This window comes from Lygodium microphyllum, chromosome 9 (genome assembly GCF_053477565.2).
Source record: "Lygodium microphyllum isolate KBCC chromosome 9, Lygodium_microphyllum_v1.1.10, whole genome shotgun sequence".
NCBI lineage: Eukaryota > Viridiplantae > Streptophyta > Polypodiopsida > Schizaeales > Lygodiaceae > Lygodium > Lygodium microphyllum.
The window spans coordinates 71,473,874-71,498,387 of record NC_141143.1 but is presented as its reverse complement, the minus strand read 5'-3'; positions in this window follow the sequence as shown (position 1 = coordinate 71,498,387).

Here is a 24,514-nt window from a genome sequence, read left to right as displayed (position 1 = left end):
ATTCCTTACTTCATCTCCTTTGCACTGCAAGTAGTCATGCCCATTCTCCCACAGCCTCACGGATGAGGCTCTGATACCATGTTGAAGGAGAAGAGAGAGAGACCAAGATTTATCTCTTCCATTATTCAATACTAAAGCAATGCTCACACTACAAAAGGATAACCTAGTGTAAGTGGAACTAGAATGACTAACTCACTGACTAACTCTAGTCAGATCACTGACTAATATCACTAATGTATATGATACTTGTACTCCACGTATTCACCTTAAGTTGAGTATTGTTCATTTCCCTTTCCTCCCATCTTGCTAAGCATCCCTGCGACGAGTGACTTCATGAAATCTCGCATGTATTCTTCTATCGTGCGACACCTGGGTGAACCCGACATGAAAGCATCGCTTCTAATTGTTGAGATGGGAGAATCTTCAAATACTCCACCCACTTCATCATCAAGTGTTTTTTCCTTTTTGACCGATGAGATGAAGAATTTATTGCAAACTCTTTCTTCAGACATTATGATGCAGAATCAGCAGATGCAGTTATCTGTGTGTAACAACAACAACAGTTACATCAGCAACAATTGGATCAACAATGAATGCTACATCAAGAACAAGATCATATGCATGGTGCAACCAAGGCGATTGAGGCCATTGTAAGTGAGCGCAAATTATTTGATGGTTGGAATGTTTTAGCTTATCTTAAAACGTTTGAAAGTCAGATTGCTTCTTTAGAGTTCCTACCAACTAGAGCAATTATTTCTTACGGCTTGTCATGCCTGCTTTGCGGGTTAGAGTGACTGATTTATTTGTACAAGATTCAAATTGGAATGTCTTCAAGAAGGCACTCAAAGATGACTATTTTCTAGAGGATTATGGTATTGCTATGCAGAAGACATTTAGAGAGTGGGTTTATTAGCCCAACAAAGGACTTGTTGCTTCCGAGTTATTATGCGAGTTTGAAGAACGTTACAACTAGTCGGATGTGCTTGAGCAAAGAGCCTTATACTCAAAGAAAGTGGAGTTATTCTTGTAGATGACTGATTTTGCACTTCAGGATCAATTGGGAGAGCTTCTTGAAGACCGTACGCAGCATATGGGATTGAAGACGAATTGGCAAGATGCTGTTGATGCATTTTCCACATTGACGAAGAGGCAAAGATGGAAGGCTTGCTTACAAAACGGTATGCAAACACCTCTAGCAATGTCTTCTTCTACCTCCACTTCCCCTATTTCTCATCCCATATTTATGCCTACTTCTATGCCTATGCCTATGCCTATGTCTATTCCTACTACGGTTGGCAGACCACCTGAAATACCGAGTGTGGAAGATATGATGGAGAAAATTTTAAAGAACTTAAAAAACCTTCAAAACAAGATGACTAGAAGGGAGCAATAGCAGCCAGCTCTAGTTTCAGCCCTAATTTCATCTACCCCTACAAATTCTTCCAAGATGGCGAATGCTCAAGGAGTCGAAGTGCTTATTGAGGAGAAGCAAAAAAGAGAAGATCTAGTTTCCTAGCCTTCTTATTCAGAACCAAAGCAGAGTATGGCTGAAGTTCAAAAGCTGAAGGTACAAGAATATCAAAAATCCTTGAAAGGATCGGAAGCCGGAAAAGCAACCTAGATTCAAGCTACTTTTTGACATTGAGATGACTATAGACTTGAAGAAAAGTTAGGAGATTGAATCTGATGAGGAGGTTATTGATGGTCTTTATTATGTCAGGCTATTGTGCTCAGATACTATTGAGGATCTTTTAGCATGATTGAAAACTGAAAATCAAGAGATGTCATATGTCTTACAGGTCAATTATCTGGCGATGAATTGCAAAATTGTTGATTTCATGCTTCAAAAGAATTTGGGTGTTGAGGATTCTCAGCACAAACTATTCTTTACTGACATATTTTAGCAAAAATATTTGGGTTTGCTGTTTATACACAACAAAATTTATGTTTATCAAGGTATTTTCATCAAGGGGTGAAATTTGCAAGTTGTAGCAAAGAAGCTAGAGTACAACAACAATATAAGATAATTGACAATAAAGTTAAATTACCTTTGGATACTATTGATAATTTTCCAAAGTTTACACTAATTATGAAGATGAATATGGATAAGATTGGAGCCATGGGATGGTTTGATGATCAACCAACCAAAGATGATCTCGATGTTGTGATGACCTATGACAAGCCACTAGATGCAGAGATGATCTACGAAGACATACCTACCTTAATTTGTCCATATGATCCAGGAGGATGCCGTGATAACCTATGTCAACTTACCTATTTGTCATATTACCTATATGATTACCCATATGATCCTGGTGGGAATAATGTTGCAAGTGGTAAACAAGTTGGCACATGTCAGAGGATGTGCAGGTTTGGAGGGGGTGGATGTTGTGACGCAGCATGTCCACCACTGCAAAGCCACTTTGGAGTCCTGATTCTATCGCTTTTTTTTTGTGCTTAAAAAAGCTATTGGTCTTACAAAATATTTAGTGACATGCCATCTTTTACATGTTGAAACAATCAAACGGGATTTCGAAAGAGCTACTTTGGTTGGCAATATCCTTGTGGACATGTATGGTGAATGTGGATTGCTTATGGAAGCATGTCGTATTGCTTGCTTGCGCTAGTTCTTACAATGATGGAATTATGATCTACTCAATAATGGTCTCAATCACATAGGATATACAGAAACGTAGTCATGAGTCATGTTCAACAACATTCCACTATAGTAATGGAATTATGATCTACTCAATAATGGTCTCAATCACATAGGATATACAGAAACATAGTCATGAGTCATGTTCAACAACATTCCACTATAGTAATACATAAGATATGTTGGCTAGTAATTGTAAAAACCAAACTTGTGGAGAGTGGAGAAACCAAATTAATTAGTGACAAGGACTGATCTCCACTCACCTTTTCTTGGACAATAGTAGATATATGCTTGCTCTTCTATTCTCCTTTTCCAACAACTGCGTTGTTGGGATCACTTTCCTGTGACCAACCACAATCACTTTACAAGGAGACAACAAAGTATGATATATTTCAAAGAATACATGCCATTTTTCTTACTAGGGATCATGATACTTATGTCTCTTATAGGTTTTTCTTCAAGTATTTTTTGTATAATGCTTTCTCATTGGAGAAGGTGAATTCACCTTCAAGGTTGTTGAGGAAGACACGACATCTCCAATACACCTCCTTGTTCCACTAGTACTCAATCTGGTGATCCTTGTGCATTCATTGCTCCTACAAGTTCACCTAATCATTGCATTATCCTAGCAAAGTTTTTACATTCCCCCCTCTCCAACTACTCGTGCATAAACTTGTGTTAGACAAAATCAATGTTATGTATATGGAACATAATAACAAGATAGCATCACAAACATGGTATTATAAAATGATAGTATGTTATGCCTATATAGATTCCTCCATGCTACTAACTTGCATGACTTCTAAATCTCTATATCTTTGTCTAGTTTGAAATCATGGAAGACAGTACAAAATATATGTTCTCTATATTTTCACTTTATCTCTTGTTACACTAGAAGAATAATTTGTTATCCACTTGAATGATATAGTAGTCCTCTTACTTAAGTCTAATCTCTTTCTGTCATCCTCTGACATGGCCCAAAAAGTCTCTTGTCTAACCCAAATTTCAAAATGTGTGTTTCCATTTGCTGAAATTACAGTTTTATCACTTAGTAATAATGCATTTAGCTTCTAATGCATCCAATCTAAATTACAAAAAAGAACCTAGTATGTTTGTTTCATGCCCATCAACACTCAAATTTTATTGTCAAAACTCTCTATGGCCTTTAATATCTTAGCATGATCTGGCTCATTTAGCTTTGAGGATGCCAATATGTATACTCTCTCCTCATTTAGAACACCACCAATCCTCCAGTCCCACTCTAAGCATGAGACCTTTTTGCAATGGTAAAAAACACAATTATTTTGGATTGATGTAGTCTAAAAACACATCATTGAAAACTATTAAGAGCTTGGGTCTACAACTCTCAACAAATGTCAGGTTTTCTTTACAATATTGTGGTATGCATTGCCCCACTTGGACCTAAATTTTGAGTCAGAGAGTTGCATGCATTTTAGCTTTATTGGCCGTACAACCATGTCATAATCATCCTGCATTTGTAGCTTATGTCAATGTTGGTGCATTGAGGTTTAGGGCCTTGCAATAAAATGAATCATAAAATAAGCTCCAACAACTACCTTCGACATGAAGTGGGCAAGAGCAATCAATGGTGCCATATAGCACGTAGGAATGGATAACAACTTTTTGTGCACTTGCACCCATGCCTTCACATCCTCGTTTAACTTGTCAAATATAGGCACATGGTCTACTTGCCCCAAAATTCTTTCTTTGCATATGAGGTTTGGATATGCACTGTGGATAAACCCCTTTTATGCCATCCTATACACATTCTTGTTTAGGGTTTCAAGCATGTTTACTCCACCACCACTTCATTCATCCAATAAAAGCAATCCAAGCACAGAAGAAAATGGTTCTCTACATACCTATTTATTTGACATATTTTTAACAAAATCTCCCTCTTGGTCATGCTTGTCACTTTCACTAGGTTACAATCTGCACGCAGATGTTACCTTCCATTATCTAAAAAGGTTATAAGAACCATTATAAATGTTGGTAACACAAATAACATGCACACTAGAAAATGCCAGAGATTCAGGGTTTAGGGTTTCTCACATGTGTTTATGTGCTTCTTCAACCACAATGGGAGTCCCGTTGCTTTGTAATTGACCACCTAATTGGTTTGCACTGGTGCATTGGAGTCTCCAATGATACTTTGAATAAACAGATTCCTCTAAGATAGCCATTCTTAAAAAAGGTGTCTAAGAGTTTCTTCATGTACTTCATAGTCACTTATCTTATTGTGGGCATGGCAACCAAATGGAAGGGATGGAAGGAAAAGGGATGGATGTCTGCATTAGAATGTAAAAAAGTAGTAATATTGGTAATAATGTGAAAAGGAAAGAGTATATACAATAACACATCACCATCTCTTATAAATATTTACAGTTAACATCTCCAGCTGGTCCTAAATGTAAGCTTACATGATACGCCTATCACAAGTGACCATGAGAGTAGTCTTGCCACTCATATCCCCAAATTCTATCATATACTCCTTTCATATTCTTTGCCTCTCTATATTTTCACTTTGTGCACAACCATGCCCATGTTGTGTACTAAATGACTTGATGCTTTGTTGTTCATTATTCTCCTAAGCTTTTGCCTCTTTGATTTTCCTCTCCGATACTATGAGCTTTCTCTTTACCTTTCTCATTTGCTTTGTTGAAGCAGTTCCACCCTCTCCCAAGCTCACTACTCCCCCACTTGTAGGTGCAATGGCTGCCTCCACCTCTATGGAAGCATAAGAGTGTGTCTATATAGAAAATAGGCCAATACCAAACATTGAGTGAACCATAAGAGTCTCCTAGTCATGATTCTATTAATAGAATGTGGAGTGGTAGATTGAGGTCACAAGTTACTCCATGGTCTATCAATAGAACCATGACTAGGAGACTTTTGTAGTCCACTCAATGGTTGTGACTATTGACCTATTTTCTATATAGCCACACTCTTATGCTCATTAGTCCTAATTGCATTCTGCACATTACTATACCAGCTACTTATTTCATCAAAATTAATATTCTTTCCAACTCTCATCTCACATGTAACATGGTTATACTGTGTTCTCTAGGACCCAATTTACTATGGAGCAATAGATTAAGGTAAAGAGAAAGTTGGGGACTCACCTATTATAACATATATATCATCAGGTTTCTCTCATGCTGATGTTGATTCAAATGGCTTGGAGAAGAGCTTGGATGAGGATTTTGGAATTCTTTCTATTAAAAAATGTGATGTATGGAAGGTACAAGAGAATGCTAAAGCATGTGATAGTGATCCAAGTCCACACAAGTCCAGCAGAGAGAGAAAGTCGATACAATGATTGATATATGGTAGCTATGTAGCTCATCATTATGCATAGATGATCGAGATTGTGTAGGATTTGGAATCCACTTCTTTTTAGGATACTTTGGGTAATGATTATTGAGATCATGCTACGGTGAAGAAATGGTTGTACTAATTAAGGATTATGCCACGTGGGAGTTATTTCCTTTACCTAAAAAAATATAACTAATGTGGCTGCAAATGAATTTACAAGGTTAAGCATAAGTTAGATGGATTTATTAAGTGCTATAAGGCACAACTAGTTTCCAAAGGCTATGTGTCGACTCATGGTATTGATTATAAGGAGACATTTTCTCCAATGGCTAAAATGGCCATTGTAAGGATCGTCATAGTAGTGGTTGCATCAAAGGGTTGAATCTTGTATCAAATGGATATTTAGAATACCTTCTTGCAAGGGGAGTTGCAAGAAAAAGTTTATATGGAGCAACTGCCTAGGTTTGTGGATGAGAATTATCCAGATTATGTATGTAGGCTTTGTAAGGCCTTGTATGGGGAGCTGAAGCAAGTACCGGGTGCATGGCATGACAAGATTGTAAAATACCTTACTAGCATTCAATTTTGCAAAGCACAGGCTGATCACTCACTCAATATATGTGAGAGTGATACATGTATTGTGGTCATTACTATGTATGTGGATGATTTGATCATTGTGGGTGATAGTGAGACAAAGATTTACAATATGAAGGATCTCCTCAAGACTGAATTTGAGATAAAGAATTTGGAAGAGTGCTCATCCTCAGAACGACACAAGGTGCAAATAAGGCTTAATAAGGAGCATAATAAGATATCCTGATGGAAAATGAATACCATGAAGCGCAGGAAATTTTTTAAAATCAAGAACATGGCACACAAGAGATAAAGCACATTTTAGCCCTTTGTAAAAGAGTGCCAAGCTCCCTCCTATGCAAGTTGTAAATGAAAATGTGTATGTAAAGGAGCCATGAGAATAGGAAAAGAGTGGAAAAGAGGACCAAAGTCAGATGGCCAATCATGGAAATGGATTGGGAACCCAAGGGGAGAAGGGCATGTATAAAAGCCAAAAAGTGAATGGATAATCTCACTCTTGGTGTGTGTGCAAACTAGCTCTCTTCTTTTTCTTATTCTTGATTCTTGCTTGTGCATGAGAGGGACAGTGTGAGAGTGTGAGAGTGAGGGACCATGAAGAAGCTCTTCTTCTCCTCTTCTCATCTTCTCCTTCTTCTCTTCTCTTTTCTCGTGCACTCGGTTATGGAGGTTGGAGCTTAGAGCATGGAGATGGAGGTTACTTGAGCTAGCGCCTTAAATCATGGATCCATCAAAAGATTCAAGGAAGAGGACTACAATGGTCAGATTCAATCCTTGTGTGAGAGCATGCACGGCTATGCGAGAGGTAACCATTGCTACTTGCTTGAAACACTTGACTTGATAAGTGGTCCATAGGGTCTTGAAAATTTCTAGTGATAGCGATGGCATTTTGATTCCGTTGTTGTTGCCGGGAAAAATGGATTCAAGCTTGAGTGCATGTGTGCTCCAAATTGAGCGATGGAGTAGGACATCTCCAAAACGGCGCTTGGTGCAGATAGGAAGCGAGGGAGTCGGAAGTTATTCGATCTCCTTTTCTGGATAGTTTAGGTTTTGGGAGATTTAGGAACATTAATTAGATCATTCCTATGGTGTTTTTCGTTAGTAAGATGCATTAAGGTGAGAAAATAAGTAAAAAATAAAGAAAAGATAAAAGTTTTTAATAGTCAAGGATTAGAGGAAAAAAATAAAAGAGGTCTTGAATACCTTAGAAGGAAAGCAAAGAGTAAGGGTAGAAAGAGAGAGCATTAAAAGAAGAGAAAGGGGGGAAGAGCTCATTTTGGCATGTGAGAGGTTGAGAGAGAGCGCAGTAGGTCAAGAGAGTAACAACAGCATAAATCTATCATATCATCACTCTTAGTGTTTCCAGATATGCTCAGAATCTTCCTTGTTGATTCAGGATTAAGGACATGATCATAGCTAGGTGCACATGTGATTTAGTAAGTCATGTGTCATCATTTTTGTCGCTCAATGTGTTTTCTCACCATGCTCAAAAATGGTGCCCTAGGCCTTGGACGATTGTATTTCTTTTGTCCTCTCGAAAACCCTTACTCAAACTCGGACAGTCCCACTTGGATGACCCCTATCCGAGTTAGACTTAATCATTCAAACAAGCCATATTTACCACACGGATAGCCAAGTCTAGGACTCAGACAGACAAAGACCTACAAATCAAATGTCTAAATTTGTAGACAACCTGAATCAAAACACATTTTTAGGCACCATCTAGACCCCCAACATACCAAAGACTTTGAGAAAATTACCAGGTGATGCTAGCTAGATCCGAGACTTGCAAGTGTGATCATAGAGATGATCAACACCAGATTTTATCCTAACAAGCCCAGCAATTGACCAAATTAGCCAGTCACTTGTAGTTTACTTTCCAATAGAGACACTATTTGACTACTAGGGCAGACCAGCCATCAAGAACCTGTAGAGAATAAAAAGTGATTGTCCAATGTGATCGCAACTTGAGTAAAAGAGTTACAACTATACAGAACTTTGACTGGCAAGGTGTGTGTGAATGATTTCATTGAAGGTTGCACATTACATTGTAGACACGGAGGTACATGAGAAAAGTTGAAAGCCTGATTGTGTAGAGCTCACCTTACATTGCACCATCCAAGTGTGTGAGTGAGCATATACTTGTGAAATGATTTAATTAACAAGGAACATACTAAAGGGAATTAAGCTAAGAAACAGACCCACTAGTAGGACTTGCTAAACCCTTGGACCACTGAACCAAACCAAGAAACCCAAAATTGAGAAGTGAATAGTCTCAAACCACCTAATAATTGAGTGAAGAAAGAAACAAACCACAATGAGAGACATGTCCTTAGTTGACCTAATCACCCTCATTAACACCTTAGTGGTTCAAGAGACTGCCAACATGGCAAGTGGTGATAACATGGACACATGCAACCAAGGCCTTGACCTAGGAGATTTTCCAATCGACATATAACAACCCATATCACAATATGATTGTCAAACAAAAATAGCACACTGCAGGAGATCTGTAGATGAAATCATAGTTGATCTCGAGGAGGAGTGTAGACTAGGAAGAGTTTATTTGCAATGCATAGCTAGCTACAACCAGGAGCAATGTGCTCAGAGGCTACACCAAGAGATAGAGCTTAATGAGGTCCAATGAGTCCCAGGCATCGCAGGTAGAAATAGAGTAGGAGGAAATGCCCATAGGGAGAGGGTGTTAGAAGTGGATCTTACATTGAGTGAGCTTCTCATGAAGTAACTATTAGATAACACTGCCATAGAGCAAAGCGAAGTAGCCCTAGAAACTTTGTTGTTGGCTGGATTGGCAATCACCCCAAATACTAGAAGCCAAACCAAGATACCTATAATTGCAAAGGAACTCGAGAAGTATCAAGTAGGTAACAATCCTTAAAGTTTTTTTGAATAGTTTGAGTAGGTGTGTGAGGCAAAGAGCCTCATGGACCCCACTTAGCATGCACAAGCTTTTGGAATCTACCTAGGAGACAAAGGACAAACTTGGTTTATAGCCTAGACAACATTGAGTGCAACAACTTTGTCACTCACGTAAGAAGTTTCTACAAGAGGATTCCAGTGAGTGACCCAATGGGAGAGCAATCTCCACTGCATTTATCAACGGAACTTGAAACAGAACACTTTATAAGGCCTTAGCTAAAGGGATGTGTCAACTAGGGTCTTTGAAGAAACCATACGCATGGAAGACTTGCTGAGGGAGAGAAGCTCAAGAGCCACACCACAAGAAAACACCACTTCTAGGAACACTAAGAGAACTACAACCCTCAGTGATTAGCTATCACGCCAGAGCACACAAGATAAGGGAAAAAACATCAACCAAAACTAAGAGGTAGTAGACTTAAAGTTAGAGTTGGCCAACCTAAAAGAGATGTTGAGAAGGCTAATACGACCCCATGTGTAGTGTGTGCATTATGGTGAGAACCATTTTCCAACTAGATGTCCAGACCCTTGATCATGGCCTTGTGCCAACTATGGTAGATTTGGACATGATGCAATGCACTGTCGATTGACAAGAAGGCTCCCATACCCACAACCCTATAGTCAATCCTATTATCTAGGGAATAGGTATCCCAACTTTGTAAGAGGAGCTCCATTAGCTCTACCAACACCCAATGACTCAAAGCCAGCTTCCCCTAGGATTGACATCAACCCCATGGGAATCCCTAGGCCACTTGGACCCATAGTGACCCATCCACTAAAAGTGATGCTCCAATACACTTTGTAGAGGAGCTACTAGATAACAAAATATATTTAAACCCATATGTCTCCTATGATGAGGATGGTAATCCTATATTGATGGACTTTAGACCAATGCAAGTTATGGCTTTAGGCAAGGGAAGATGTAGAAGTGTAGGAGTGGGCCCAAAACACGAGCCACTAGCATATTGGACCATCGACATCCAAGGCACATTTCATCTTGTTTCCCTAAAAAGGAGCAAGCAAATAGGGACAAGGCTAACTTGAGGTGTCTAGAGTGCAGAATTACACATTTATACATTGATTTCCCTAGACAAAAACCCTCCATTAGTACGACAATTGTGCCATCAACACATTTGGGCTCTTTAGTGTCAAAACACTTGATGATGAAGCCACACCAATCCCACTAAATGTCATGATCCAAGCTCAAACGAGGTGGGTCAGTATCTCATTACTTGAAAATGGCAACTTAGATGCAACATCTGATGGAAAGAAGAGCCCTGAGAAGGAAGAGGGCAAATACAAATATAACACTTAAAACTGATAGTGCCACCACACTGACCATAGGGAAACATATTACAGACACGAAACATCTACCCCTAATATAGTGGAAAAGGAAAGCGCCAAGATTGGAGAATACCCTGACCCAAAAAACCAATTAGAAGTTGTGGACAAAGTCAAAGAGTGGGTGAAAGAAGCTCAAGCGCACCTGCAAGATGTAGAGCTTGTCATGGAGAATGAGATTAATGAGCTCTCTAATGTGAGTCCACGAGCCTCCCCTACCGCACTTGAGATCAAGAGGTACATCAATGCCCCATGTAGCACCACACAAGAATAATCTAGATGCCACGGACATACAAACTGCCTAAGAGCATTGGGATAGACTCAGGCCTTAAGTTCGAGGAAGAGGACAAGGTTGGCAATTTATCATGACAGTGATATCAAATCTTGTTACCTTTCCATTAAGAGAATTGCTTAGGCAAAACCCCATGCTATGGCAAGTGTTGAAACATTCACTTTCCTAGTGGAGGCATTGGAGGTAAACCAATACAAAATGGTTGATGTTGACAAAGAAACCACAAATACTGCATCTGATATCATGGTGATTCATATCTTGAATGACTATGCTATGCATGTATTTGGGGATTGAATTTCATCATGGAACTCCCACGCTGAGCAGAAAAATTAGATGCATGTATCTAGCTAATCACATGATCAAGGACAAATAAATGTTAATTTTCATTGCCATAGCACCCTCCATGGTGGAGCTCATTGAGTAGGTTGTGGAGGATGAGCACTGAGGAATAAATTCTGGGTAGAGATGTGACACAAGTTATTCATAACAAGATGTATGATTGTGTCATTGGAGATAGAAAGGTGAGATATTTAAAGTAACAATATCTTCATGATGATTTTTGTTCAAGTATCAAACTTAGTGGCTCCATTTACTAATTGTGATGGCTAAAATGTATTTTTTCTTACAATGTATATACATGTGATACATTTTCTAGAATTCATGCACTCAAATGGCAATTATGGGGTAGGTATCCTTCCAGAATTCATGACAGATGAAATATTTATTGATCAATGGGTGTGAGATACAATAGGGGTCCCAATGAGAGATCATTATGAGATCCATTTTTGTAAACTATTGGAGATTTTTATCTAGGCTTTTAGTAAATTCATAATCCCTTTGTATGAATATCGCCTACTACATATGGCATGCAATGTGGTAGGGATTTTTGGAGTTTATTTTTGCAAATATACATAAAATAAAGGGACATCATATTGGATTGAAATATAGGGTGTGGTAACCTTGCATTAGCAGCATTGGATTCTCAAAGATAGCTTGTATGATTGTATGACTTTGCTGAAGAGGGGAGATTCTTAAGAGCAAAGATAGCATGTTTATGTAAACCTCTATAATATTTAATTGTAAGAGAACCCTCTTTTTGTAATACCAATACATATGTGTGCTATTCTTTCCTGCTATTCATATACAATTGCCTCCATGACTCGAAAGCTTATTGTGTTCAATGTGAATGAGGTGCTTCTACATAGCCATGCAAGGAAAAAGTGATAAATCCCTTAGAAGGAGATAGATATTGGGTGACTTTGTGGCCAGGCCTCGGTAAGTTTCTAAAGGGAATATCTACATTGTTTGACATTGCCATGTGGAGCTCAATGAAGGAGGACAACTTGAGAAAGCTACTCCAATTGATTAAAAGTAATTGTATAAAGTAAATAATATAAGTACCATAATATGTATTTAAGAATGATCAAAGAAGATGCAAAATAAATCTTCTCGTAACTACTTCTTTTGGAAGGGGTTGTATGAACCCACATTTTTTGAAATGTGTTGATGATATTTATTGGCCATACTTTAGCCCTACAATGACATTGTGGATGATAGAGTAGAGAGGTTGCAAAGTAAACCACCTACCCTTTTTATATACCTACCTACATTTGAGGAAAATTCCATGGATACCATCCTCTTGGAAATATGCTTTCCTATTTGCTTGAGCTAGTAAGCTTTCATGGGGGAGTCTAGGAGTTTATTAGGGATCAACCATTCCACCCTCAATGATGGGATCTTTCATGTTAGCAATGAATATGTGCATTTTCTTTGCATATAGTGGTTCATCATCTTGCAAATGCAGTTGTGGACTTATTATAATATTTTACATTAATTTCATATTATAAAATATATTAGTGTATCAAAATATTTGATTGTTGAAATTTTGCATGTTGAATAGTACAGTCTTGGAAGAAATAATTGATATATATAACGAGGCAAATATGGAGCTACATTTTACAAAGACTATGAAGTGAATGTATGAATGTAATATTACTTGTGTATACATAATTCAACCACTATTATTGTGATAATAGTATAAGAAATAAACACACAAGTTTAATTTAATGATGTAAGAAAGTTAGAGAAAACTACAAACGTAGCGTTACACACACACAAAAAAGTTAAATGAGAGATTTTGGGATAAAGAAGAGAGTGAGTGAGTGAGTGAGTGAGTGAGTGAGTGGGTCTTGTTGAGGTGGAGGAGGAGAGAGATATGCATGCTATGGATCCTCAACACAATGAAATAATGGAGCCCAAGTGAAAGCACGAGCAAGCGAAAGCAAGAGAGATGCAAGCTATGGTAGATGGAGAGAGAGAGAGAGAGAGAGAGAGAGAGAGAGAGAGAGAGAAGATGTGGTAACTCCAATAGTCACAATGTGTGATAGGCCTTCCCCTTACTCAACAATCATTGAAAGAATAAATAATAAAGTGATAATGATGGCACCTACCACCTATAATTACAAGTGTATGATCATAGTGTCTATAGTAAATATAGGGCGGCATAGACACGTGCTACTTTAACCCCAACAACCTCTCACTTAAAGGTAAATGTGCCTTCAATGAGGAAAGAACAAGAATAAAAGGGATAAAGTAAAAATATACATAAAGTACAACATGATGAGAAATAGATAACATCTCATTCTACATCCATCATCTTCGGAAGGAAGGCAAAATTTTCTACTGAGAGACTTTTAATAAGCACATCTATAGGATTGTTGTTAGTCAGAGATCTTGATAAGCTCAATAGATTTATCTTCTACCACCTCCTTGATAAAGTGATAGTGCATCTCAATGTGCTTTATCTTCCGATGGAAGAATAGATTCTTGGTCAATTGAATAGCATTCATAAAATCCAAATGTAGTGTAAAAGTAACATTGAGGACTAAAATGATGAATGGGTTGCCTCTTACCCATCCAACCTCCAATCCTCACTAAGAGAACTAAAGAGGGGCACCACCTAGCCAAAGGAAGGATGGGCTAGGACATCCCTTTTCTCAAAGAGAATCAAAATAACCAAGACGCAAATTTACAAGAGAGAATATATGTACTAGACACCCTATTTGAATATGAGAGAGAGAGATAAGAGGAGAGGGAGACAAGGAGAAGAGGTAGAGGAAGCTTGCCATTAGAAGAAGAGGTAGAGGAAGATTGCCATTATGTAGATGATGTATGGCATCTTTGAAAATATGGAGAATAGTGGATGGGACAAGTCCCCACCTTAGTCATCATGTAAGAAGCCAAGGGTGGTGGTAGGACAAAATAGAGAAAGGGAGCTAGATTACAAGAGGTGGGTGTCCAAAGCACATTATTATAATATATTTACAAGAAGGATAGAATGGAAAGTTGATGTGGTGAAAGAGAGAAGAAAATTGCATGTAGCCAGCAGTATGTGCCCTCGTAACTTCAAATTGGTGAAGAATCTGAAAAAAGTTTCTTCTGCAACTTTGTAGACCAAGTCGAAACCAATTGGGACGTGCAAGAATTTTCTTGAAATTTGCATTTCCTTGGGAGTTATTGAGATTATAAAAAATGGCTTCCAAAAGCTGCTTTGACTTTAGTCCCCTATATATCTATAAATACATATAAGCCTGTGTGACAGAAGGGGTCCATGCTTGTAAGCTTTTGTGTAAGATCCAAGTGACACCATGATGTGGATATTAACTTGTGTACTAGGGTGAGGTGTCCTCTAATGATGGTGATAGATTCCAAATCTTAGTGATGTAGGCAGAACCCATGTGTAGTTGGAGGCTAGTCCTTTGAAAAATCTATGCACTCACTCAACTCCTAGGTGTAATCCATTTCCATCTTCACTAAGATAACCATCCCTTTTACCCTTTACATTGACATTCCTTCTAAGAACTTGTTCCCCCCATTTGCTAGAGTTATCATAATCGAGAAGCAATGTAGCATACCTAGTGCTTAAAGAGTAAACCCAACGTGATATGGTAAAGCTCTTGTTAGGGGTTTTGGTCAAATTTTGTGGTAGAAATCTGGTTTGTAAAAAACCCAGATCAACATTAATACCAAGGTTTGCCACCAAATGTCGTAGCCATAGGGTCTCCTTGGTGGTTGCAATATGCTCTATCTTAGTATTAAACAAGGCAATGTATTTTTATACTTTGGATATTCAAGAAACTTAGCCATCTCAATCTTCTACTCAACTAACTATGAACAATTAGATTGAATTACCTTTACATGGGAAGGTAAAAGATAGCCACCAATAGGCTTAATATCTTACATATGGAATCAATCAACCACCTTTTGTATGTACCCCTATTATGATACGTAAGGGAGTCCCTTAGACCAATTGCACATAATGTGCATACCAAGAATATGTGAGTCCTACCCCATGTCCTTCATCTCAAAGTTCTTATCGAGCTAGGTCTTTAAAGCATCCAATTCATCATGAGCTCTTCCACCAATCAATATATCATCGATATAAAGTACCAAGATAATAAGGCTACCACCACCGGCCTTCTTCGTATATAAACATGGATCCATATGAAAGAGCTTCTTGAGTTGGGCCTTCAAAGCATCTAGCTCATCATAAGCTCTCCCAATGATCAATATATCATCAACATAAAGCACCAAGATTATAAGGCTACCATCACTGGCCTTCTTCTTGTATACACATGGATCCATATCATTATTTCTCTATGGATGCATGAAAGCATCGAACTTATGGTACCATTTCCTAGGTGCATACTTAAGGCCATAAAGGCTCTTCTCAACTTGCATACTAGGTGCTCCCTGCCCTTTTCCATGAAGCCCTTAAGCTACTACATATAAATATCCTCATGCAAGTCTCCATGTAGAAAAACTATTTTCATATCCATCTGATAAATCTCCTGATCTAATTGCACAACCAAGGCCAAAATTAACCATAGGATAGTCATCTTGACTATAGGAGAAAATATTTCATCAAAGTTATCACCATGATCCTACTTAAAAACCTTAGCAACCAATTTGATTTTATATGCTAGCTTAGGCTATCTAGGGATACTCTTCAACTTATATACCCAGTTGCATAGCAATGCATATTTTCCACTAAGAAAAGGAGCAAAATTCCATATATGTTTTTTTTTCAATGAATCAAACTCAGACTACATGGCCCTCATTGGAGAGTGACTATCACCTCTATGCATGGCCCCCTCATAAGTAAAGGGCTCACCAGAATCTATGTCATCACAACATAGTCTATGGCGGGCTCAAACCAAATAGTCTAATGTCTATTTCTAATAGACCAGAGTCTATGTCACCACAACATAGTCCATGGAGGACTCAAATCAAATAGGCTAATGTCTATCTCTAATAGACCATCTCAAAACAGGATGTGAGGCTTGTACATCGTGTCCAACATCATGATCATGGGCCACTAGAATATTAGTTGTGGGTTGTCTAGTGGGTTATATGGTAACAAGAGGCTCCTCTTGAAAGATTATCCAACATATCTCAACTACTTGCTTAGGTTGCTTATGCATCTTCTCCTCATGGAAAACAACATCATGGCTATGAGTAACCTTTTGAGCCTAGAGATCCCATAAGTGATAGTCCTTCTCTCCATAACCAAGAAAGAATCATTTCACTAACTTAGGATCTAGCTTATTACATTTGTCCTTAGATACATGGCAGAAAGTCTCATATTGAAAGACTCTAAGATGTGCATATGAGGGAGTTTTTCTAGACTAGACCTCCTCTAAAATCTAACAACCAATAGTAGTGCATGGGGATCTATTTATCAAATGTACAATAGTAATAACTACCTTAGCCCCCAAAAATGTTGTAGTATGCCTTCTTGACTAACCTCCATTATTAGAACTTTTCCATTTCAGCTGATATCCAGACTAGTTCTCAACAAGAGTAAGGTAGCACTGAAAGAAGTCACGGATAAGACATCTACTTTCTACTTAATAGAATATGCCCAGACCTTATGTGAATAATCATCAATGAACATAACAAAGTACTTCATGCCACCCAATGATTGACAGGGCATGGAGCCACATATATCAAAATATATAATAGCCAAAGGCTCACCCATCTAGATAATTCCAAATTCGTTATGAGAATTATGTGTATACCAACCATAAAGATAATGGTCACAAGAGTCAAAACTATTGTAATCAAGAAGCACAAGATACTACAAATGAGTAAGAATTTTCATTCCTTTTAAGGACATGTGCCCAAGTCAAAAATGCCATAAAGATACATGTAGTATGTTAGCCACAATGAAATCATAGTCAAGAGACCTTGATACAAATAAAGAATAGAGGCTACCAACCTTGGCACCTCAAGCAAACACAAGATTCCCATGACTAATGTTTTATGTAGAATCACCAAAAGAGTGATAGCCTACATCATCCAATTGTATAATAGATAGAAGGCTTTTGGTCAAAGCTAGTACATGACACACTACCTGAGGGAAATTGCATCCTAGCATCCCCAATACCAATAATATCCAATGCCAAGTCATTTTCTAGTCACACAGAACTGATTATGCTGCAATAGGATTGAAATCAATCCCTATACAAGGTAAAATGATTGAGAGCCCCATAATCAAGAAACCAACATTGAGAATATGTAAACAAATCATCAATCAACTGAGAAGCATCAAGAGAGGAAGTTGCTAAGATATACTCATCATTAGCAAACTCTAGCTACACTACATTTATCTCTTCAATATTTACATTAGGCTTACTAGGGATAATGTTGAAATCGTCAGAATTTTCCTAAACTTATCCCTTGCCTTTCTCTTTGCACTTATCATCATTCATCTCATGACATTGCAATTGAATATAATCCTACTTCCCAAAATAATGACATAGCAAAGAGGATTTATGACTACGAGACTTATTGCGAGACTACCCACGAAACTGACACCCTTGTGAGTCTCCTTCTCAATGATCGTTACTGCACTTACAATCATTTTTATCCCTAATAGTCAATGCATGAGAAGTATGGGAGGGATCCAAATTATTTCTATTTATTTTCTCTATGAGTAAAGTGCCCTCAACATCTTGGAGTTTCAAAACATCTTTAGGAATATTGACACACATGGCCATACGAAAAGTATCCCATGGCTCAAGAAGTGTAATAAGCAAGAATAAGGGAGATAGGCTATCTTTGAATCAATGCCTTGCAAAACCAACTAGTTAAAATTTGAATAAAACTCATTTAAGTGAGTGGACACAGAAGCCCTTCCTTCATGCAAAGGTCCATAAGCTAATTCAACCAATACATTGTGATGCAAACCTTTGCTTATCACATAAAGATTGCATACCTTTTCCCATAACATCCAAGAATTATCTTTAGATACCACAATATTAAAATAAACATAGCTTATCCAAGTTATCCCAATCATCCTAGTATATGCCTTGGGGCTTCTCACTCTTAGTTTTCAATGGATTAATGTGATGCTTTTGCACAAATATTTCCCATATTTGCATCTTCCAAAATAAGAAAATTTTATGCCATCCAATTTTTTAATATTGAAGATAGTACTATCATTTGAAGAAGCAGCCATAATGATAGTATAACACTACAAGATCCAAGTGAATGGGTTGTTGTAAATGACTAAAAATCAGCCCCAAAACTTAGCCAAAATAAAGGTAAAACAAGAGGAAATAACAAAGTAGAGAATTGTCCACCAATTGCAATCAATAGACTACCAAAGTAAAATGTTTGTTCTCTAAAAAGGTACTGCTAAAAATTGTAATTATAGCACTATTATAATAAATACAATAATATTACCAAGACCAGTGTGGGAAAACAATCAAGAAATACCAAGCTCCCATTGCAAGAATATTTGGGTAGCAACATCAGGATACTCAAATCAAAGAAAACATACATGATCAATAAGCAAACATAGGTACAATTGTGAAAATCCTTGTAGAATAGCCAAACATTCTCCTTTTTTGTAAACACATCACTTTTTGATATTTTTAAAGCTTGGAAGACTTGTACCACTTTAAATAAATCCTAACGCACTGCTAATGGCTTGTGACAATTTAATTTTCATCACTTATATATTCAACATATGAACGAGTACTTTATACTATATCATACACTTACTTAGTCTTGAGAGGTCATACAAATAACTGAATAACTCATCCCATAGGTACACACTAAAACCTTATAACATTGAAGAATCTATTTGTTTTTCCATTTTTGACACACAATGTCTTCAATAAGGCTACTCTACAAGCATGGGTGAAGTTAGAGGAAGCCTCTGTCTTGCTTAGCTTTTTCTATCTCTTCTATAATCTCTTAGGAGCTCTATCAAAACCTGCCATGCCTTTTCACTTTTCTCTACATGCAAGTAAAGCTCTACCATAGACCCCAAAGATTTTTCTCTCTTCTCCATTCATGCATGGATGCTCTATTTTCTCCACAATCGTGTATAAGCTTTTCCAGAGGCCGTCAAGATTTCTCTTTTTTTTCCACACTCTTCCTAAAGTTTCTAGGATTTTTCCCTCTTTTCCATAATTTTGGGGAAGTTCTCTCAAACTTAATGCAAAACGATGGCCCCTAAGAGATGTCACAAAGGAAATGAGATTGTTAGACAATGCACTTCTAGAAAACTTGAGAAAGAGGCTCTAGTGATCAAGTGAAGAGATATCACCAAGGATATAGACCATATCATACCAAGTCATTAGAATCAAGTTTGAGTTGTTTATTTTCACATTACTTATTTTTAATTGAGTTAGAGTTGTTACTTTAGTTCATCTTGATTTTTTATTGGGAAATATTATATTCCATATGTTGGTAATTTTTCTTTATGTTTCAACGGAGCCATTCACAATTGACTTATCCCAAGGTCCAACAAGAATGCCATAATAATAGAGATAAACTCAAAAAAACATTGCTTGCTATCCAAAGTTGATAGTTAAGTAGTATGTTGCTACATCACCTTAGGTGAAGGAGCTTAGAAGGGCTGTGAGCTAGTAAATCCCTTGGTGGCCAATGATAGGAATATAGAGCTTTTTGATCCCCATAATTAGTTAGGGATGGATGAACTTGAATACTAGTCTGATGCAAAACCTTGAAGGGTCCAAATCCTTATAAGGACTAAGATGGCTTCATAGAAGTTGGGTCCTTGCAGGAGACATTATAAGGAAATTTAACCCCAATTAAAAAGAATTATTATTATTAAATTTTTTAATATTGTACTTATATTACTATAAAGAACCTTATGTAGCAAGATATCCAAAGGAAGCTACTTTCATACATTCTCACAATATAGTAGCATGCTTTGTTAATTAGTTAACAAAAACCTATTGAAGAAAATGGCAAGCCTCAATCTTGATGATCTAGAGTCTATGCTTCAATCGATCCCATCGATTGGATAACGTTTCTAAATATTAGACAGATTTGCTAGAACATGACCCCCAATTTGGTAGGATAGAACTCACTTACTATGATTTTAGGGGATTGGAGTGTGTTAGAGCACAAGTCATAATGGCCATAGAAGCTCAAAGGAGAGCTCCATGAAACTCTTTGAAGAACTAAGTGTGGTATTAGCCTACTCTCACCTTTGATTGGTTATAAAGTGATTGTTGTTATTTGGGCATTAGAATACTGTCTATGAAACTTTCATAGTACTTTAGGAACCCTTAGATTGATTATTTTGATTGATGCCTTGATGTTTTGCTAAGACTCGTGGAGTTCTTGATCATTTAATTATATGCATCCAAATTAGGTCCAAATGGTATTACTCATGGAGAGGTATCTAGGTAACTACTAAACATTGCCCCCTCTAGCCTAGCTAAGGGTAGGAACTTGAGAGGCCCCTTAATTTAAAAAAGGAGAGGTTATAATGTCTTAATCTTTATGTATCTCTTGGATTTATTTTATGAGTATTGATGGTTTGGATGAGGCTAAATCTAACTATTTCGGATGAGAGATGTATGAATCATAGAATACCTTGCCCATTCAACTAGTGCAAGACAACTATTAGACGTAGGGCACCAACTTAGAGAATGTGCAATATTATGGGTGTTTTGATCCCTTTATATAGATCAACTTGTGTAACAACAAAACGCATATTTTTTGCATTTATACACTTTTTTCATTGTACTGTGCTTGTGAAAAATAATTTTTTTTTGAGGGTTTTCTATCTTCTGTGACTCCAATATAAGTCATATTTAGTCTTGTCATTTTACAACTAATACTTTGCACTAGAGAATGTAGACCAAAGAGAGTACACATTTGATTGGAGTGTTGTGGTAAAGTTCCAACATGAGATATGGTACATGGAAACAAATGCAACGATGTGGTAGCACAATGGAGTATTTTGGGAATACTTAATAAACTTTGTGGTTTGATTGAGGTACATTCAACATGTTCCTCTTGAATGTAAAATGATATAGGATGGTGATGGTGAAACAAAATGCAACCATATGAAGGAGCCCTTCAAGATCCATGGAGGTGGATTGCACAAAATTATGCACTGATGTATGCAATACATTTGTGATCACAAAACACTACAAGTGGGCTTATGTACAAATGAAGTGGGGCCTGATAATCTTTAGACTCGTTAATCCTTGTATATAGAGTAATCATGATCATGCAATATATTTCAAACACTTTGAGCTTTATGGGTATATAATGCTTTCAAAACTATGATTCTATGAGTCTATCAAGTCATCTATGAGTCAATGTTATGGTCTTTTATTCCAACAGCAAGTCTTAATGTATGAGTGATTGTAAGAAAGGGGATTGGAAGAGCATAAGAGGGAGAGAGAAGAAAGGTATGGATTTAATGGCTTAGTCGCAAGAAGAAAAACATTTCATAGTAATTTGTTTGTTTCTATAGCTAGTTATTACACTTATCACCTTGAGCCAATACTACATAGACTAAGAGGTATAGCTGCATCATGGTGGGTATGAACCCTAATTCATTGGACCTACTTGCACTAATGACATAGTGGACAGTCATGTCACAACCTTATTTGGGAGCATTGTTGAAGAATTTGGTTCACATTGTACATAGTTGATGCACTTATGGTCGGTGATCTTGAGGTTCTCACAGTTGTCATGGATGCAACCATTGTGAATCACAAAATGATATATTAGCACACCAATACTACCCAATGAGGCATAGCCCCCTTTCCTTGACCCCCAACATGGATATACCTCTAATGTCTCCTTTGGCTCCTCCATCTATGAGGCTGTCAACGTCTCCTTTCTACCTAGATAGATGGGTCCACCCTCTCTTAGAAGGGGAGTGGAATCAATTACACATGAGAATGGCTTTGTAAGTTTCAATATAGTCGAGATATATTTAGGGTTTGAAATCGACTACCCTAGATAGAGCTCATATTCCCCTATCCTTGCCCTCACTATGTATCTCCAAGATAGCCTCTCATCATTCTTGGGCCTAATGATGCACAAACTCTACATGGTAGTGAATCGCACCCCAACCCCATTCCTTTCCAATATAAGACAACTACATCCCAAAATCTCAACTTTTCCCTAACTTCTATCAATGTGTTGCATATGATCACTGTTTGTATATGTAAACTACTCATGAATGACAAAGCCAAGAGAGTTATCTCAAGGATGCATTGTCTTGTCATGCAAATGTATATTTATAGGATGATTAAGAAATGGAGAAACCAAGACCCCAACTTAAAAGAATATCATATGAACTCTTCATGACGAGATTTTGTAGCCATTTAATAGTGATAAGTTTTCCATTATGACTACATGTAGGCATGTATATGGAAACACCTACTTGAGTCACATGATGCATATAACAATGGATTAGGAAAGCATGGGATTTTCACATATTATATAGGGTTTTCACACTATTCCATGCATGATAGGATAACTGATATAGACAACATGGTGTTAGCCATAAATAGTGACAAAAGCACAAAGTCAAGCAATACCACATTGTGTTGTCATTAATTGGGATGGATTAAAATCCTTGATTGTGCTACAACAATTTAAGACCCATTATTTGCAATGTCTAGCAAAGTGGTTATACTATTATTTTGTTGCATTAATCTAAGATCAAGGCTTACTCTTATGAAAATTTTATTTTTATTTGTAGAGTCCCAATGATATAGCATGGTTCTCTTTTTCATTTTCATCTTAGGATACCTCATGAAATTGAGGGAAAATATGCAATTGGAAGAAGATCGATCATGAGTCCATGACGTGGGTTGGATGCCCAAGAGGGGTAAAAACTCTAAAATTCGTATATAAAAGTGATGTAAAAGAATAGAGAAAACTATTCATGTGTGTAAACTTTTAGCCTTCTTGCTCTTTGTTATCTTCTTGCATGTGAGAAACTTGGGAAGTGAAGACCCTCCTCTTTATATTTCTTTTGAGAGAGTGTGAGGTACAAGAGTGAAGCTCTTATTTTCATATTCTCCCCTTCTTCTCCATCTTCTCCTCTTTGCATGCACGTGAAAGTGTCAGCAAAGTCTTGGCAATGCAATAAGTGTCGCATGGAGCGTGGGGCTAGCAACAAGCCTTAGTGAATGATTACAATGAAAAGGTAAGTCCTTGTTCACTAGGCTCAAATATCAATGTACTTCTATCATCCCTATATAGGAATGGTAGGTAATAGATCCATATATAGGTGAGCACAAGTTATGTGAGAGGTAGGTGCATGAAAGATGTGTGCCAAAGCTCTTGAAAGAATAAAAGTTCATCCTTATATCATGCATCTTACGTGTGTGAAGCACAACATTTTATATATATTTCCAAGACCAAGGATGGTTTGAGGATTTCTCACCCACTCTCTCAACACATTGTAGAATAGGAGGTTATCATCATGGAGTTATCATGTTCAACTTTAAAATACAAGTGGCATTTGAAGTGCATTTGAGGCATCTATTCCATGGCACTCAATCTTCTTGGGACCAATGGCTCCATCTTGTGGAGTTTTGTTACAATAATACTTATCACATGAGTATTGGAATGTCTCCTTTTGAGCCTCTTTATGGCTATGATATCTAAGTATCCTCATTTCTTTTTCATGATGACATAAATCCTCAAGCTAGACAAGAGTTATAGAGGATGGATGCACTAATGAAGTAGTGCAAGGAGAACATTTGCAAGGCTAAAGAGACTATGAACTCATATGCTTGTGAAAGAAGAAGACATATAGATTTTGAAGTTGGAGACTAGGTATTCTTAAAGGTTCCAAAATCTTGGTTTGCATCTCTTAAGGGTGGATATAATATAATTGGCTCATAGATTTTATGGTCCATACCAAATCATTGAAAGAGTTGACAATCTTATTTATCAACTTCAATTACCTTCTTCCACATGCATACATGCATTATTTCATGTGTCTCAAATCCAAATACATTTGTCACCAAATATCCAAGTAGTTGAAGACTTAC